Here is a 19,129-nt window from a genome sequence, read left to right as displayed (position 1 = left end):
AGAGACTGTAATGGGACCATGCTAGAGCAGGTGGCTATTTAAGATAAACAAACATGAGGTTTCCAGGTTGATTTGATCTTCTCAATGTCTAGTTGTCCATGAACCTGGAAATCCTATATTTTTTTCTCCTTTGTATGTTATGAAAGATTAATATAGGTTAAGGTTAATAAGGTTAAGATAAATAAAGGAAATGAGTCTGTATACCATTGATGTTCTCTGTTGCTTTCAGAGAATGTATTAAAGGTAATGGGGAACTATAAGGACACCTGAATTTTTTTTTTTTTTTCAAAATGGAGATTTTTAACATTTAAAAGCCTAGAAGGTGGAACATCAATTGGGAGGAGATAACCAAGTCCATTGACTGTGATGAACAATGTGAACGCAAGTTTGCCTAGAATGATGCTGCTTGCATCACTATAGTGATTGGGAATCATAACAAATGGGAGGGTTGCCAGCTGGATGTGTTGGCAGATTGCCAACATGCCCTTACGGTCCTAAGTCCCAATGCTAACAATCTAAGTATGAAAATGTTTTTCAAAAATATTTGCATAATTTCTTCAACTGTGGTTGAAGAACTGAGGCCCAATGAAACTTTTTTTTAAGATTTATTTCTTTTTGGCTGCACTGGGTCTTCCTTGCTGTGTGCGGGCTTTCTCTAGTTGCTGCTCTCCATGCAGTGCATGGACTTCTTGTCATGGCTTCTCTTGTTGCAGAGCATGGGCTTCAGTAGGTGTAGCACATGTGTTCAGTAGTTGCTCCACAGCATGTGGGATCTTTCTGGATTAGGGATCAAACTTGTGTCCCCAAATGAGCAGATGGACTCTTAATCACTGGACCTCCAGGGAAGTTCCCTGCAGTGGAATCTTAATAAGGCATTACACTAGCAAATTTCACATATTGTTAAAAGATCAATCAGTAATGAATATTTCTGCAATTTGATTGAAAAATTAAAATTAGTGAATATGCTCATTTCTTTCTGAAATCTGAAAAGAAGCTTACATCTGTATAATTTTAAGAAGAAACCCTACATGGGTGGGAGGAAATGGAGAATATACTGTTAATATGAAATGTTTAGAACTGGGATGAAAAAGTCTTAGTGTATTATATTTGTTGCAGTGACAGACTTGAGAACCAATTCTAACTCTGCCACTTTGCTAACTCTAAGGCACTGAGTGAATTACTTGACCTCTCTGAGGCCCAGTTCCCCCATATTAAAATAAGAATACTAATAATTGCATTGTATATTTATTGTGGGAATTTAATGCTGATGGAATACACTAGCTTTGTCCTTGACGTGAAATAAATTAGAAGCATTGGAATTATGACTGTATTGATACTGTATTTGTATTGATTGGTATTTGTGTTTATAGTGATATTCCTGTTCTTAACGATACTGGCGTTGTACTGGTATTGGCATTGGCTTTGATATCACTACAAGGTACAGTCTAAGGCTACTATTAGCGTAATAGGCAAAAATTAGACTTATACTTTAGTCATCTTCAGGGCTAGAACTACTGAGAAACAGCTTAAGGATAATTTGTCTTTAGTAACCTAGAAGATGAAGACCTTTGCAATGCAAGAAAACAGAAGTCTCCCAATGTCTGACAAAACTATAACAAGTTCTTGTGTAAATAAAAGGCTGCTTTCTTGGTCAGGATGGGAGTGTGAGCTAAAAATTAAGCATTAAAATAGCTATTTGGAAGGATCACAGTCTATATTAAATGAATTAACATGTCTTCAGTAATTACCTGGAAGATTCTAGATTTTTATTTCCTTGTCAGTCCTCTCCTGTTCATGTAGATTTATGTGCTTTTTTTTCTTCACACCTACCTCTAAGGAAAGAACAAACTGCAGCTCTATCTTCTATAATGTTCTTATTTTCTGTTGAAATAAGATTTTATTAATCCCCTTAAAGCTAAAAGGAAGTCAATGTGTATGAATAAAGAATATAACAAATTATGACCTTGAGGTGGTTTTAAGTAGTTCCTTCTGTATAAAACCATGGTCTTACAATAGTTAGTTACAGTCAAGAGAAATTATTACAACAGAACTTTCATTTATTCTCCTTTCCTTCACTGAGATACTGAGAAGTAAAATGTCTGTTAATTTCGAAGTATATAAAACAAATTTGAAATACATGGGGGAAAATGCAGCTGCTCAAAGTTAATTTCTAATTTCTATAAAAACGTGAGCTAAATGTTTGATATTTTTAGAACTTTGGATAAAAAGCTCATGGGTTAGAAATTTAGTGGATGTGTTGGTTCCCTCCTAAAAGCTGAAAAAAGGGTTATGACTATACACTCCTCACAAGAGAGCCAAAGAGAAGAAAATAAAGAGTGAGGTCATCTATTTGGCTAATATGGAATTGCTAACCATTTTACCAGCAATTCTGTCCAATTGATGTAAAAGTATTGGCTACCATAATTATTAGGATTATTATTCATTTTCTGACTTAATTATACCTCTTTATTTTTCTATTTTTAATAGTTTACAACTGTTAATATGTTTTTATATTTTTCATACTTGTATCATCTGGATAAAACAAACTTGGACAGAGACCATTTATTATTTACCATATGTTATTTATTCTTTCAAGTGCTTATAGAATAGTTGTGATCAGTACATATTTTTAATGAACTAAATTATGCAGATTCAACATGAAGTGGCCTTGAATTAATCAACATTGCTGTTTATTATAATCTAAGCAAAAAGTCTATACCCTCTATTGTATTGTTTTTAAAAATTTATATCAAAAATATCGATTCTTTTTCAATTATGAATTGAAGGAAAATTGAGAAACATGTGGAATGAGTTTTGTGTAAAATTCTAAAGAAAAACAGATCAGTTGCTTAAAAATGTCTTTATTTATTTTTTTACTTTAATAAATGATAGGCTGAAATAATGTTGAGAAAACAAAGATGGATGTGCAGAATGTCAGTCTTAATGAAAAGGAAGATATATCTTGGGAAATAATTGAATGGTTTCATTAGGGGATGTGGAGCTGGCTCAGAATAGCAGGACAAAGAAACAAATGCTGTATGATGGCTATAAACTGCCACTGTTCAGAAAAGGATTACCAAGTTTAAAAGGTATGTAGAAATGGAATAGGTCACCTTAGAAGTATCCTTACATCTGGTCACCTTACTTTTAGAGATGTCATGATGGAACAGGATAAAGAGATTTTTAAAAATACTATGAAGTCTTAGATTTGTGAATTAATTTCCTTGGTGCTAAAAATAGATGGATATCACTGAATTCCATACCCTGAAGTCTGGAAAGATTTTATCAGTAAACTTGATGAACTTTACAGGAAATATCATAGGCAAGGTGATTTTTAAGGAGTTCAGTTCAGTTCAGTCGCTCAGTGGTGTCCGAATCTTTGCGACTCTATAGGCCACAGCACGCCAGGCCTCCCTGTCCATCACCAACTCCCAGAGTTTACCCAAACTCATGTCCATTGAGTCAGTAATGCCATCCAACCATCTCATCCTCTGTCGTCCCCTTCTCCTGCCTTCAGTCTTTCCCAGCATCAGGGTCTTTTCAAATCAGTCAGCTCTTTGCATCAGGTGGCCAAAGTATTGGAGTTTCAGCTTCAACATCAGTTCTTCCAATGAACACTCAGGGTTGATCCCCTTTAGGATGGACTGGTTGGATCTCCTTGCAGTCCAAGGGACTCTCAAGAGTCTTCTCCAACACCACAGTTCAAAAGCATCAATTCTTGGGCACTCACCTTTCTTTATAGTCCAACTCTCACATCCATACATGACTACTGCAAAAATCATAGCTTTGACTAGAGGAAACTGTTGGCAAAGTAATGTCTCTGCTTTTTAATATGCTGTCTAGGTTGGTCATAACTTTCCTTCCAAGGAGCAAGCGCCTTTTAATTTCATGGCTGCAGTCACCATCTGCAGTGATTTTGGAGCCCAAAAAAACAAAGTCAGCCACTGTTTCCACTGTTTTCCCATCTATTTGCCATGAAGTGATGGGACCAGATGCCATGATCTAAGCTTTCTGAATGTTGAGCTTTAAGCCAAGTTTTTCACTCCTCTCTTTTACTTTCATCAAGAGGCTCTTTAGTTCTTCACTTTCTGCCATAAGGGTGGTGTCATCTAAACAACTACAAATTGTTTCATAGTTTTTTTTTTCTTTTTCTTCATGCATGTTTTTTTGTGTGTGTACGTATCCAGAGAGAGAGAGACGAGTGTGCGCGTGTGCATGTGGGTGCTATATTCTCTCTGGAAACCATAATACAGATCTAGTAATTTATTATAGAGGGTCTATTTACTTCCAAAAAGCAAAATTTATTTAAAGTTAAAAAATTAAGGAGTATGACAATTTTAATTATAATTCATAATGTCATAAATAAAACAACAAATAAAACCACATATTATCTCAATGAATGTATAAAAGGCATTTTAAAAATTTAGTAATTTATGATTTTATATTTAAGCAAATTAGAAAGAGATGTACAATTGAAAATTTCTTCTTTGAGACTAGTAAAGAAAAAGGATTACTATTATTCCTACTTTTATTTACGATTTTACCAGAGGCCCTAGGCAGTACAATTAAACAACAACAAAAAATTAATCAAAAGGAATGAATAAATGTATCCATTTGTTGAAACCTGATTATATACACAGAAAATCCCATAAATTCCAGATCAATTTTAAATCTGGTGAAAAATTAAACTTTTAAAGGAAAAATAGTTTTTACATAGGAGACAAAAGGCACTAAACATAAAACAATTGGACTTCATTAAAATTAAGAACTTCTGTTCATTAAAAGATCCCAATAAAAGAATGAAAATGCAACCACAGGCTGGGAAAAAGATTCTCATAATACAAATATCCAATGAAAGATTCATAGTTGGAACACATTTTTAAAAAATCTATAAATCAGTAATAAAAAAAATACAAAATAAACAGTCAATAAAAAAATGGGCTGTTTAAAAGCAAAATACAACTTAAAGATGTGCTTCAAAAGAGGGTATCTAAGTACCAGAAAACAAATTAAAGGTGTTTAACCTGTTTACCTGACAGGGAATTATGAAACCAACCACAATTATATTCAACTACGTAGATATCAGAATGGATAAAATTAATTAATGACTAATATAACAATAGTGCTTGTATTTGAGAGTTATCTGGAGCAATAAAAATCTTATATTGGTGGAGGACATGAAAATCAGTGCAAACCCTCTGAAAAACTATTTGGCATTATCTAATGCTTGGAGAAGGCAGTGGCACCCGATTCCAGTACTCTTACCTGGAAAATCCTATGGACGGAGGAGCCTGGTAAGCTGCAGTCCATGGGGTCCCGAAGAGTCGGACACGACCGAGTGACTTCACTTTCACTTTTCCCTTTCATTCATCAGAGAAGGCAATGGCAACCCACTCCCGTGTCCTGGCCTGGAGAATCCCAGGGACAGCGGAGCCTGGTGGGCTGCCGTCTATGGGGTTGCACAGAGTTGGACACGACTGAAGTGACTTAGCAGCAGCAGCAGCAAAGGTGAACATAGCATTTTGTTTTTCCAATTCTTTTAGGTACATATCCTAGATATATACCCCAATTGTCTTATTTATGTACTGGTAGACATAAACACAGTACTTATAAGTATTACTCATAAGTATATAACTATTTAAAATGTGCACATTTATGTACTAAAAGGCTTGTACAGAATTACCAATAATGCACCATTTTGTTATAGCCACAAAACTAGAAATAACCAAGCATCGTCAGTAATGGAATACATAAATTATAGTGTTTTCATATTTAGTATTCTATCTGGCAATCTGAATCAATAAAATGCTGCTATAGGTAGCATGAGTTAACCTCACAATGACAAAGTTATCAAGATAAATCAGACTGTATAATTCTCCATTCTATAATTCTGTATAGAGTTTGGGGCTTCCTGGTGGGTCAGCAATAAATTATCTGCCCGCCAATGCCAGAGATGTGGGTCCAATCCCTGGGTTGGGAAGGTCCCCTGGAGAGGTAAATGGAAACCCACTCCAGTATTCTTGCCTGGGAAATCCCGTTGACAGAGGAGCCTGGCAGGCTGCAGTCCATGGGGTTGCATAGAGTCGGACAAAATTTCACAACTAAGCAACAAAATATAGAGTTCAAAAAAGAATCAGAACAGAGATTGTCTTTGGGGAGGGGAGGGGCAGTACATGGGAGAGAATAATGAGGACTATCTGAAGTGCTGATAAAATTCTATTTCTTGATCTGGGTGTTCCTTACACAATTAAGTTCAGTTTGAGAAGTGAGCTGTCCACATATATTTTGTGTACTTTTCTGCATGTGTATCACACTTTAAAAATTTACCAAATTGGGATCAAAGTAAACATTATAAAGGATAAGAATCAAAAGAATATTAAATTGGGAGAGTAGCTCTAGGAAAACTAAAATAAACATAAGCCATGTAAAAAATGTATTTTATCTTAGACACTAAAATGAAAAACAGACACAATTAAATTTTAATACACAAATCAACTTTTGCACTGAAGTAAGTATGAAAATCATTCTCCATTTAAAAACATCAACAAATTAGAAAGTATACTCAACTATATGTTAATTGTAGAATTACATAGTTCTTAAGTAATAGAATGAGGTTTTTATAATTTTTGTTTTATTAAAATTATTACTTAAATTTCACTGTTACTCTTAGAAAATTGCATCCCAAAGAAACTAATTTTTTGTCTCTGTAGTTTTGTCACTTTATTATTCTCACCAACTCAATTGATGAGAGTTTGCGCAAACTCCAGGAGAGAGTGAAGGACAGGGAAGCCTGTCCATGGAATTGCAAAGAGTTGGACATGACTTAGCAACTGAACAATAACAGTAGAAAAGCTTACTGTTCATTCAGTCATTTAGGAAAAATAAAATTGAATTCAGAAATGAGGACTGCCATAAGGCCAACCCACCTGGCTCCAACTCTCACCTTGCTGGCCTTGGCTTTCTGCACTCTGATCTTGAGTTTCTTTGTCAGCCTCTGAAGCCTATTAGAAAACTCTCCAAAAGTAAGAGTGCTCCCATTTTCCTGATATCACAGTTGCTGCTCAAGATGCCACCGATGGTTGATTGCTTGAATTAATACTCTCAATTTTTCATCCCTCTTTTCACTCATGCCTTTGCTACTGGCCTTCCATACTGAGTGTTCCTGGCCATGTAACTTGCTTTGGCCAATGGGAAAGTAGCAAATTTGCAAAAATCGGAGGCTTGGGAAAGCAACTGTGCATCCTTACTTCCTTTCTTGTTCTTCTGCTTTAAGATAAGCCAGCTGGTACAGACCTGAATCTCCTCAGTTGTCCCATTTGAGGCCACTCTACACCGGTTGATGACTATGTAAATAAGCCAGTCAAAGACTGTAAGAGGCTTCTTGCAGATGTAGCTGAGAAAGGACCCATGAGAAGCCCAGTTGAGGTCAAAAGAAGCACCTAGCCTACCTGCATATTTGTGAGCTACATGTATTGTGTAACTATTCTAAGTCACAGAATGTTGGGGGCAGTTTGCTATGCAGCATTGTCCTGGCAATAAACACCGGATACACCATTATATACTTCAAAGATTCTGTCTTCCATACAAAGCCAGAATCAGAGAAATGCCTCAGAGAAATGAGTCTTCTGATTGAGGTTAGTCCCATGCTGTGTAATTCTGACTTTGTAGAAGATACCAGCTATATACTACAACTCCAACATAACACCAATTTTTTAAATTGGATTTATGGTTGGAAATATTCTCGTTAAATACAAACAAAAGTAGTAGCTACACCATCCCTTCTATGACTTGTATCCCAACAATTTCTTCTGCCTAGGACCATCTCCTTATGATTTCCTATGCTTATGCTAATCGTCCTCTCTTGTAACTTGCTGAAATCAGGTTTTTCTTTAAAGTTCAGCTGACCCATCACTTCATGAAAAATTTCCCTAACTTCCCAAATTGAAGTCAAAAGGTTCATAATTTTCCATGTATTTTCCTTTGTGGCACTCATCACAATGCACAATTTTTATCATTTGTGTAATTTTTAGGCTCATATCTGTCCTTACCTTGATTTTAAGTTCCATGAGAGTAAAATGTTACATATTTTTGCTCAGCATTTTGCTCTATTGCCTAATATGATGCCTAATGCATGAAAGGCAGTCAATAACTGTTCAGCAATTGAATGAATAAATTTAATTTAAAGCCATCACAAAATCAATGAAAATTGAGTAATATATTTGTGAATTTAATTAATAAAGTGATTTTTATTTATTAATCTTTGTCACTGTTCTACAACAAGAAAACTTACAATATTTAAAAATTTACCAAAAAAGCAAAATGAATGGTAGAGGAAAACCTTTAAAAGTTGGAGAAGAGCCTGCAAGCAAAGTGAAGACATGAAAAATTGAGAACTTACACTACATTATAAAGATTATATTTATTGAAATATACTATTACTCAGTAATTGTTGAAAATAAAAAGTTTGCAAAGAAACCCTGTACATCAACTCATTAAATTCAATCCACACTCAGTTAAGTGGTAATTTGATAATGGAATAATACAATATTTATATTAAATTTTAATATCATACATAATTATTTTAGTTTTTTGAGCAGACTTTTACTGTTTAGTGTCAATGTGCATCCCCTTCCATTTGCAGTTTAATTAGGTTTCTAATAGACAATTGAAGTGGAGAGTTAGAATAATTATATGGATTATGTAAACACCTAAATCAACATCAACAATGTTAATACTGTTAAATGTTAAAGGAATGAAGGGCCATCAATTTCAATATAATTGTTTATACTTTGTTATATTAGAATATGGGTCTTCCCAGGTGGCTCAGTGGTAAAGAATCCACCTGCCAATGCAGGAGACGTGGATTCAATCCCTGGGTTGGGAAGATCCCCTGGAGGAGGAAATGGGAACCCACTCCAATATTCTTGCCTGAAAAATTCCATGGACCAAGGAGCCTGGCAGGCTGCAGTCCATGGGGTTGCAAAGAGTTGGACACCACTGAGCGACTGAGCACACACAAATATATTAGAATGTATAATGTTATATTGGATTATGTGGTAATGTTTTTCTGCAGCTGCTCAGCATAAAACTGCTTATTAGGTGACATTGTAGTATCTATGCTGATATATCAGAAAGAACTTTTCTGGGGCAATAATAACAAGTTGTAAAAGCATTTAGTACAGTGATATCAGCAAGCTGGCTGGATGAGATGAGATATCCCTAACACATATCTGTTTCTCAACAGTAACTTAGCATCTGTACACAGACAAAAGCTTAATTAGTTACCTGTTGAATTCTTAGAAATAGTTGCAACTTTCACAAAGTATGGAAGCTTCAACAAAATTTTAATGAGATTTTGACTATTATTATAATGTATAAATTGTATAAAATGTTAAACAGCTAGTGTTAGTTCGTTAAATTAAGGGATAGTGTCCATTGGTTTTGTTTGCTTGGTTGCTTTGGCTGCAGTGGGTCTTTGTTGAGGGGCGCATAGGCTTCTCCTTGTGGTGCCTTCTCTTGTCGCAGAGCACAGACTCTGGAGTGCATGGATTCAGAAATTGTGGCACATGGCCTTCTCTAATAGTAGCACACAGGCCTAGTGGTCCCGCAGCATATGGGATCTTAGTTCCCCAACCAGGGATTAAACCTGTGTCCCGTGTGTTGGAAGGTGGATTCTTAAGCACTGGACCACCAGGGAAATCTCTGCATTGTTTATCTGCACATTCCCTGCTTTTTAACCAACACTTATGGGCCTGTTTAGGTACATCAAATCTTAATTTGACACAGTAAGTATCTTAAATCACAATCTCATTAAATTCTTATCATTCCACAGAAAGATAGTTTACTGATTCACAGATAAATGTGCTTAAACACAAATTCATGTCTTTCTCTGACCTTTACTCCTTAATGTCCTCTTGCTGTCTTTGCCATTGTAGATTTTTCTCTTTCTCCCTGTGATACTTGTACACTATTGTGCTTCTTGATAAAGAAGTTTATTTTAATGTTATCACCATCTCTAGAGAAAGGAGATGTGCATTGCAATCTGCCTTACAAGACTCACATCTTTCTTGGGCCAGCAACTATCTGAGGCGTGTTCTTATTGCAGAAGGCTGAAGCCAAGAAAGCAACCTCAAAACATTTTTCACACATTTACTTGCGTCACATCCATTAACATTCCACAGACCAAAGAAAGTCATATAACCAAACCAAATCTTTGGGGGTAGAAAAATATGCTCTCTCATGACAGTGTGAGGAAAATCATTTCATATTTGCTAAAACAAAATACTTACTAAGTGAAGAATTACAGAAAATGTAAACAACTGAAAACTCACCATTCATTACGGTCCACATATATGCTATTCAAGACCATGGTGCCTTGTATGTGAAAGTGTTAGTTGCTCAGTCATGTCCAACTCTTTGTGAAGCTATGGACTTTAGCCTGCCAGACTCTGTCTATGGAATTCTCCAGGCAGGAGTGCTGGAGTGGGTTGCCATTTCCTACTCCAAGAGATCTTCCCCCAGGGATCAACCTGGGTCTCCTGCATTGTAGGCAGATTCTTTACCATCTGAGCTACCATGCTTAATACAGAGTTTAATTTATCTGTTGTTATTCTAAGTTGAAAAAAAACTTTACAAGAATGGTAAAACTAAAATCACTTGTTAAAATGAGTTTATTAAGCTTCTTACCAGTTCAGTTCATTTCAGTCACTCAGTTGTGTCCGACTCTTTGTGACTCCATGAATCGCAGCATGCCAGGCCTCCCTGTCCATCACAAACTCCCAGAGGTTACTCAAACTCATGCCCATCGAGTCGGTGATGCCATCCAGCCATCTCATCCTCTGTCGTCCCCTTCTCCTCCTGCCCCCAATCCCTCCCAGCATCAGGGTCTTTTCCAACGAGTCATCTCTTCGCATGAGGTGGTCAAAGTATTGGAGTTTCAGCTTCAGCATCAGGCCTTCCAATGAACACCCAGTACTTACCTCCTTCAGGATGGACTGGTTGGATCTCCTTGCAGTCCAAGGGACTCTCAAGAGTCTTCTCCAACACCGGCAGTCACATACAAAAGAGTCCACTTTAACTCTCTGAAAAACGTAAAATCCATAAATAAGTCAATAACAAAAGATTGGATAAGTAGACTCCTGATACCTTGATACATTATTTTTTAAAAGATTGTAGAGCTGTATTTACTCAAGTAAATGCTGAGATAGATGTCTGATGCTGTGTCTCTATATAGTCAAGACAATATTACCCACACTAGATGCTTATTTCTGTAGTTCATCAAAGACCATCAACTCATACTACAGTGGCCTCATTCAACCCATTTCTTAAGTTATTAATTTTTCTAACAGTTTTATTTCTACATAGAAAATATATAGTGACAAAGAAAATAAGACTGTCTAAAAGGCATGACTATAAGTTTAAGGTTGTGATTAGATTTTTTCCTTGAAATTGTGCTGCAACTGCATTTCTGAGTAGTATTACTTGATATCACTGCATATTGAACGTTACTAGTTTATAATTTTCAGTCAGCCCATATTCAGAGTTATTTACCTATTGCTCAGTGATATATAAAAATCCAGGATAAATAATGATTTCTATCATCACAGAATCTAAAAAAGTATTTGAGAGCATTGGCTTCTTTGGAAAAGAAAAAGCAAACTAATTTTTTGAGAAGTTTTATTGGACCTATCCAACCTACACTTTAGATAATTATTTGCAACTTTTCAATCTGATTTTTATTGTGTCTCTGTTTAGCAAGCACAAACTTCTGTAATTATATTTTTTGCATAATTTAAAAAAAACTATCTCAAACTCACAGAAGAGTTGCAAGTATAATACAATACAAAAAACTTTCCTCTTTCTGGAACATCTCAGGGCCAGCATGCTGCCTCCAGCAGGGCAGCCATTTTGCCTGGGTTGCCCTGACCCTATGCCAGCCTTCACTGTCGTATGAAAGCCAACTTTGTCCACCTAATTCCTTCAGAATGGAATAATCCAAGGGAGGAAGGGAAGGCGACAGCTCTAATTATATTGAATACTTCTGGATTTCTTCCTCAGTCATTCTGATTTAGGAATATATATTGCATGGTCATTTATATCATCATACTGAGAAACCTTGGCAAGTATTATTTCAGAAAACGGCAATTCAGAATACCTTTGCTTTATTTTATGTATTTGAATACCCTACTCAGAGATCTCTTCTATAAAAATCTCACAAACATCAAAATTAATCATGTAACACCATAACTCATATCTAATATTTGCCTGCTCTATATTTTTGTATTATGATGTTTGGCAGTAGTCTAAATTGGTAAACTTTATACATCATTGAAGAAACCTTGAGTGCATATTTCATTTAGCTTATGTTCCACGTCTGAATATAATTTTCGTATATTTTGTTCCAATTGTGAATTATACCTAGTCATGTTTCATTAGAATTACTATTGTTCTTTTTATTTATTTTTAATTTTGAATTTTGAAGGGTATTTTGAAGCCTAATTTAAAGACATTAGGCCTCAAACTAAATATAAATGTATGGAGGAAAACATATAGTCTATTCCAAAATAAAAATATCCCTGTCTCTATTTCTGAGAAAAAAAAAAAAAAAGACCTGTTTCTGTAACATCAGGGGCAAGGAACAAACATGCTATTAGGACTAAGTGCATTTTCTACAAGTAAACCACAAAGTGCTTTTTCAAATCAATATTTTCTGAAAAAAAATTTTTTAACCTATCCAGAGGGGAAATCATTTTTGAAGCCAAAGGGCAGTTGAAGATAATGGGCACTAGAAAATTCCTCTTTCTTTTCTTTCGGGATACCCCTGTGTTCTCTCCTGACAGAAACAAAATATGGCCCAAGCCGTGGAAGCATAACAGCCCGGAAATCCTGAGACAGAAAGCATGGTGGTGGGAACGGCTACAGTGCTGGAGTGATACTGGAGTTTCTGTTAATCCCTTCCAGACTTCTAGCAGATATTTTAACACTCTGATGTAAGTGTTACAGTTTAGAAGTACTTTCCTCCCATCTTCTACTCTGACTCATCCAATGACATAGTCACATGTCACAATTTTGATAAACAAAATCAGTACATATGTTTTAAAAAGTAACTTTTCCCCTTACTGGTTTTTATTCAAAGGGAATCATATAACATATTTCACTTTGCCTGGGCAAACTCAGCGTTTCAGTATTTTTCTTGTTACGTTTTGAGAAAGACGTAAGGAGGAGGCAGATCATTTCAACTCAGAATCACGCAGCTACCAGGAATCTGGATTATAAATATTTAGATTTAACCATTATCCTCTGATCATTCATTGAGCAGGCTAACATCTAATGAATAATCTCCTTCTGCCACAGAACTGCAAAATGTTAGCCCCAGGAATACAATGATAAATGAGACTGCACTTAGGCCTTAGAGATTCAGTCTCGATGGCGCCTCCATGGAGCAGCCTTCAGAATGTTTGGAAAATTAAAAGTGAAAGTCGTTCTATCATGTTCTGTTAATACCCATGAGAAAGGAGCATTCACTTTAGAAAGAAGTAAATTGTGAGAGTTAGTGTCTCCAGAAAACACTAGTGAAATATTAATAGGTTTTTATGAAAACATTTGCAGGAATCACCATTCACTGGATTAAATCACAAAGGACCTAGAATCTTCAAAAAAGAAGGTTATAGATTCTATCAAAATAAACTTCTCTGCCTTAACATAAGCATTCCTGTTACGGTTGTCAAAGGGTCAGAGAATTAATGCAGTATGTAATAACTGAAATCTTGACTCATTCCATGTCTCTCTGTTTCCTTATTTGAGGAAGTTTTGAAATGTCTGCTTTATTTTTATTGAAGTATACTTGATTTACAATATTGTATTAGTGTTGGGTTTACAGCAAAGTTATTCAGTTATATATATATATATATATATATATATATATATATATATATATGTACATATCTATTATTTTCAGATTCTTCTCCCTTATAGCTTATTACCAAATTGTGAGTATAGTTTCCTATGCTATAGAGTAGGCCCTTGTTGGTTATCTATTTTATAAAGAGAAATGGCATCTATATGAATCTCAAACTTCTAACTTATCCTTTGCTCTTTTCCCCTTTGGTAACCATAAGTTTGTTTTGTTTTGTTTTGTTTTTCTGTGAGTATATTTGTATCTTTTTTTTTTTAGATTCCACATATAAGCAGTATAATATGTTTTTCTCTGTATGCTTACTTCACTTAGTATGATAATCTCTAGGCCCATCCATGTTGCTACAAATGGCACTATTTCATTCTTTTTTATGGCTGAGTAATATTCCCTCTTGGATATATATTTACACATCTTCTTCATCCATTAATCTGTCAGTGGACATCTAAGTTGCTTCCAGGTCTTGACTACTGTAAGTAGTGCTACAATGAATATTGGAGTGCATGCACCTTTTTGAATTATGGCTCTTTCTCCATATATATATATGCAGGAGTGAGATTGCAAAATCATATTGTAACGATATTTTTAGTTTTTAAGGAACCTCCACACTTTCCATAGTGGTTGCACCAATTTACATTCCTGCCAACAGTGTAGGAGTATTCCCTTTTATGCACATCCTCTCCAGCATTTATTATAGACTATTTGTGAATTTTTTAATAATAAGTGTTGCATATGTATGTGTGTATGTTGTGTATGTATGTTGTGTATGCATGTGTGGAGGGGGGAGAAAGAAATCTTGCCATTGTAGGCAACTTAACGGGCCTTGATAGCATTACCCTAAGTGAAAAAAGTCAGACAAAGAGAAATACTATATGATCTCACTTAACTTGTGCAGTCAAAGAAGACAAGGTTATAGAAATAAAGGGTATAATCATGGTTTCCAATTGGTCCCCAGGAGCCTGGAGAAATGATATGTTGGTCAGATGATACAGACTTTAGCTATGAGATGAATAATTCTGGGTATTTAATGTACTGCATGGTGAGTAAAGTTAATAATACCCTACTATAGACATTAAAGTCACAGAAAGTAAATCATATGTTCTTATCACACACACAAAAAGTGGTAATAATGTGAGGGGATAGATGTGTTAATTAACAATCGTGATAATCTCTTTGCCATAAGTATGAGTCAAATTACCCATATTGTACAACTTATGCAATATTATGTATCAGTTATATCTCAGTTCAGTTTAGTTGAGTTGCTCAGTCATGTCCGCTTCTTTGCAACCCCGTGGACTGCAGCACGCCAGGCTTCCCTGTGCATCACCAACTCCTGGAGCTTGTTCAAACTCATGTCCATTGAGTCGGTGATGCTATCCAATCATCTCATCCTCTGTCATACCCTTCTCCTGCCTTCAATCTTTTGCAGCATCAGGATCTTTTCCAATGAGTCAGTTTTCGCATAATGTCGCCAAAGGATTGGAGCTTGAGCTTCAACTTGAGCATCAGTCCTTCCAATGAATTTTCAGGACTGATTCCCTTTAGGATTGATTGGTTCAATCTCCTTGCAATCCAAGGGACTCTCAAGAGTCTTCTCCAACACCACAATTCAGGTCTTTGGTGCTCAGCTTTCTTTATGGTCCAACTCTCACATCCATACATGACTACTGGAAAAACCATAGCTTTGACTAGACAGACCTATGTCAGCAAAGTAATGTCTCTGCTTTTTAATATGCTGTTTAGGTTTGTCATAGCTTTTCTTCCAAGGAGCAAGCGCCTTTTAATTTCATGGCTGCAGTCACCATCTGCAGTGATTTGGGAGCCCAAGTAAATAAAGTCTCTCACTGTTTCCATTGTTTCCTCATCTATTTGCCATGAAGTGATGGGACCAGATGCCATGATCTTGGTTTTTTGAATGTTGATCTTTAAGTCAGTTTTTTCATTCTTCTTTTTCACCTTCATCAAGAGGCTCTTTAGTTCCTCTTCACTTTCTGCCATAAGGGTGGTGTCATCTGCATATCTGAGGTTATTGATATTTCTCCTGGCAATCTTGATTCCAGCTTGTGCTTCATCCAGCCTGGGATTTTGCATGATGTTCTCTGCATAGAAGTTAAAGAAGCAGGGTGACAATATACAGTCTTGACATTCTCCTTTCCCAGTTTTGAATCAGTCCATTGTTCTATGTCTGGTTCTAACTGTTGCTTCTTAACCTGCATACAAGTTTCTCAGGAGTCACGTAAGGTGGTCTGATGTTCCCTTCTCTTTGAGAATTTTCCACAGTTTGTTGTGATCCATATAGTCAAAGGCTTTTAGCATAGTCAATGAAGAATAAGTAGATGTTTTTCTGGAATTATCTTGCTTTTTCTATGATCCAAAGTATGTTGGCAATTTGATCTCTGCTTCCTCTGCCTTTTCTGAATCCAGTTTGAACATCTGGAAGTTCTCGGATCATGTACTGTTGAAGCCTGGCTTGGAGAATTTTGAGCATTGCTTTGCTAGCTTGTGAAATGCATGCAATCATGCAGTAGTTTGAACATTCTTTGGCATTGTCTTTCTTTGGGATTGGAATGAAAACTTTCCAGTCCTGTGGCCACTACTGAGTTTTCCAAATTTTCTGGCATATTGAATGCAGCATTTTCATAGCATCATATTTTAGTTATATCTCAGTAAAGCTAAAATACTAACCCAATAAAGTCATAGAACCCAATAAAGGAAAGTTCCATGAAATTGTAAAGCTGGCTGTTTTGTTGCTGTTCATTTTGCTTTGTTCCTTTGTTTTTTAAACATTCTATCTTCACTACCAAGCAGACTTTCACACGTGTGGATTGAATTGTCACAATAAACATAGTAGTCTTGTTTGGTGGTTTGTTGTGCTGTTCTCAGTCTCTGAGTCATTTTTGACTCTTTGCAACCCCATGGACAATAGCCCATCAGGCTCCTCCATCCATAGGGTGGCAAGAATACTAGAGTGGGTTGTCATTTCCTCTTCCAGGGGATCTTCCCAAGCCAGCGATCAAACCCATGTGTCCTGCATTGGCTGGCAGATTCTTTAACCACTGTGGCACCATAGTACGTGTTGAGTAGGTATAATAAATATAGTAAACTATTTTTGTTTAACATGAAGTTTTTGTTATTTTCCTTGGTTTATTTTTATACTTTTTGTTTGCTGCATGTATTTGCACATAATATTGCACTCAATTTATAAATGGTAGTACTATAGCCCATAGAAATTAAATGAATTATCCAGATTTAAACATTTCAAGTAGAGCAACAGTTTTATCCAATCTTTTAATATATATCCATTATGGGGATGCCAATTTCCTTCCACAGTCCACTCTTGATTTCTTACCTCTTTTATGTAATAAAAGAAATAAAAGATATCCCCTGTAAAGCAGCATATGTAAAGATTTAAATAAAGGGCATATAAGAAGTATCAATTTATCAATTCTTGTAAATATATCATTATTACTACTATTTTAAATTTTTTGATAGACTTTCCCTAGAAATCATATGATTAATTAAATAAGCATGAACTGCAATTCTAATTCATCATATATCCCTTCTCTAAATTCAATTGTATAGGAGAATTACTCATATTTATTCAATAACTCAATTGTAGAGCATATGTGTATGCTTGCATGTGAGATACAGATAGATAATGACATGCATTTGATTTAATATTAGTGATGTCACTGCAGAAGAATGATCTAAGAAATTAATTAAAATCTTATAATTGTTTTAGTTGATTCAATAGTAGGATATGATGTTATTTTAATTTGAAACAGTGTAAGGAGAAGCATCTGTAAGGATCATAATTTTAAAGATCATTGCACAGGTAAATATAAAGCCATTTACTTTTAAATCCTGAATCAATAGTTGATTTTTAAAATGCAAGTTAAACAGCATTATATTTTAATATTGGAAATTAGTTTTAATCTCATAATAAAGATTATTTGAAATGTATCAAAGTATCATTGTCAAAAACTCTACTTTGTCATGTTTGCTTTGCAGTTATGTGAATAAGGATATTTTCATATTTTAGGGAAGTAATGGGGCATGTTTAAATATATCAATCCTTTCATGAAGAACTGCATGAGAAGGAACTCACCATCTCCTCTGCAGCTTTGCACAGCTCTGAATATTAAAATCTTCCTTTTACATAGCTGAAATCTGTTTCCTGGTAACTTCTTTTTAGTATTTCTCACTAAAGCCCTTTCTAGAATGATCTGTTCACAATGGAACCAAGAGCTATCTTCATCCTATCAAGTACTTCTTCCTCTTCTATGTAGAAAGGATCTTTTGAAGCCAGTGGTTATTCTTATGGTTTTTGCAAACCTTCATAATCATGGTAATCAAGAAGGTTTCTTATAGTTCCCTGGACTGCTGGAAATGCCCTTTGGGTTGGGTATCATATTTATTAGGTTTCTTTGAGGTTTTGGCTTATTCCCTTGATGCTAATGGGATATATACACCCCTTGAGGTGGTGATTAGGGCCAGAGATTATCAGTTACATGCTAAACTTTACTGCTCAAAATATCTTAAAATAGCTTTTTCCTGAGAAATAGTTTATCAGTAGGTAGTCAGAGCTGTTAATTTAGAACAACAACAACAAACCTCTGAAGGAAAAAGGTTATTATTTTATGTGCATATTTAAATGACAGTGAAACATAAACCTTAAACTGTCTGAATGAAGTATAAATAGAAAATCAAGCTTATTTAAATGACTATGAGATCTAATTTCTAATGAAAGAAATATTTAGATAAGCACACACCTTCTAGAGTGAAAACAGTCAGATATACATTCTGAAAATGTAGATAAAAACATGGTTTGCAGAATTCCTTAGTCATTCCATTTCTTATATTGATCAGCAAAACTTTCCTTCTCGTATTAAAAAATCAGATTCTCTTGAATAAAATAAAGAAAGTGACTAAACACAAAAAATAGAGAATTAAGAATTAGCATCTTGTGTCCTGGACAAAAACTTTTGTAAGGATCATCTGAAGTAGAATACTGAAGGCAACTACCTTATCAGTATTCCTAAAACCATGAGAGATTGATCAGTTTTAATCCTGAGCAAGATAGCATGACAAGATTAAAAGAGAATCAATAGAACAGTCTGATCAAAACCTGGTGGATACTAGGCTCTTCATAAATATTACCTCCCAAATTTGCAAGCCTCACAAACACTTTTATGTAAATATTGTTTATCCCATTTA

This window comes from Cervus elaphus, chromosome 9, assembly GCF_910594005.1.
Source record: "Cervus elaphus chromosome 9, mCerEla1.1, whole genome shotgun sequence".
NCBI lineage: Eukaryota > Metazoa > Chordata > Mammalia > Artiodactyla > Cervidae > Cervus > Cervus elaphus.
Note: the sequence above shows the minus strand (reverse complement) of the source record.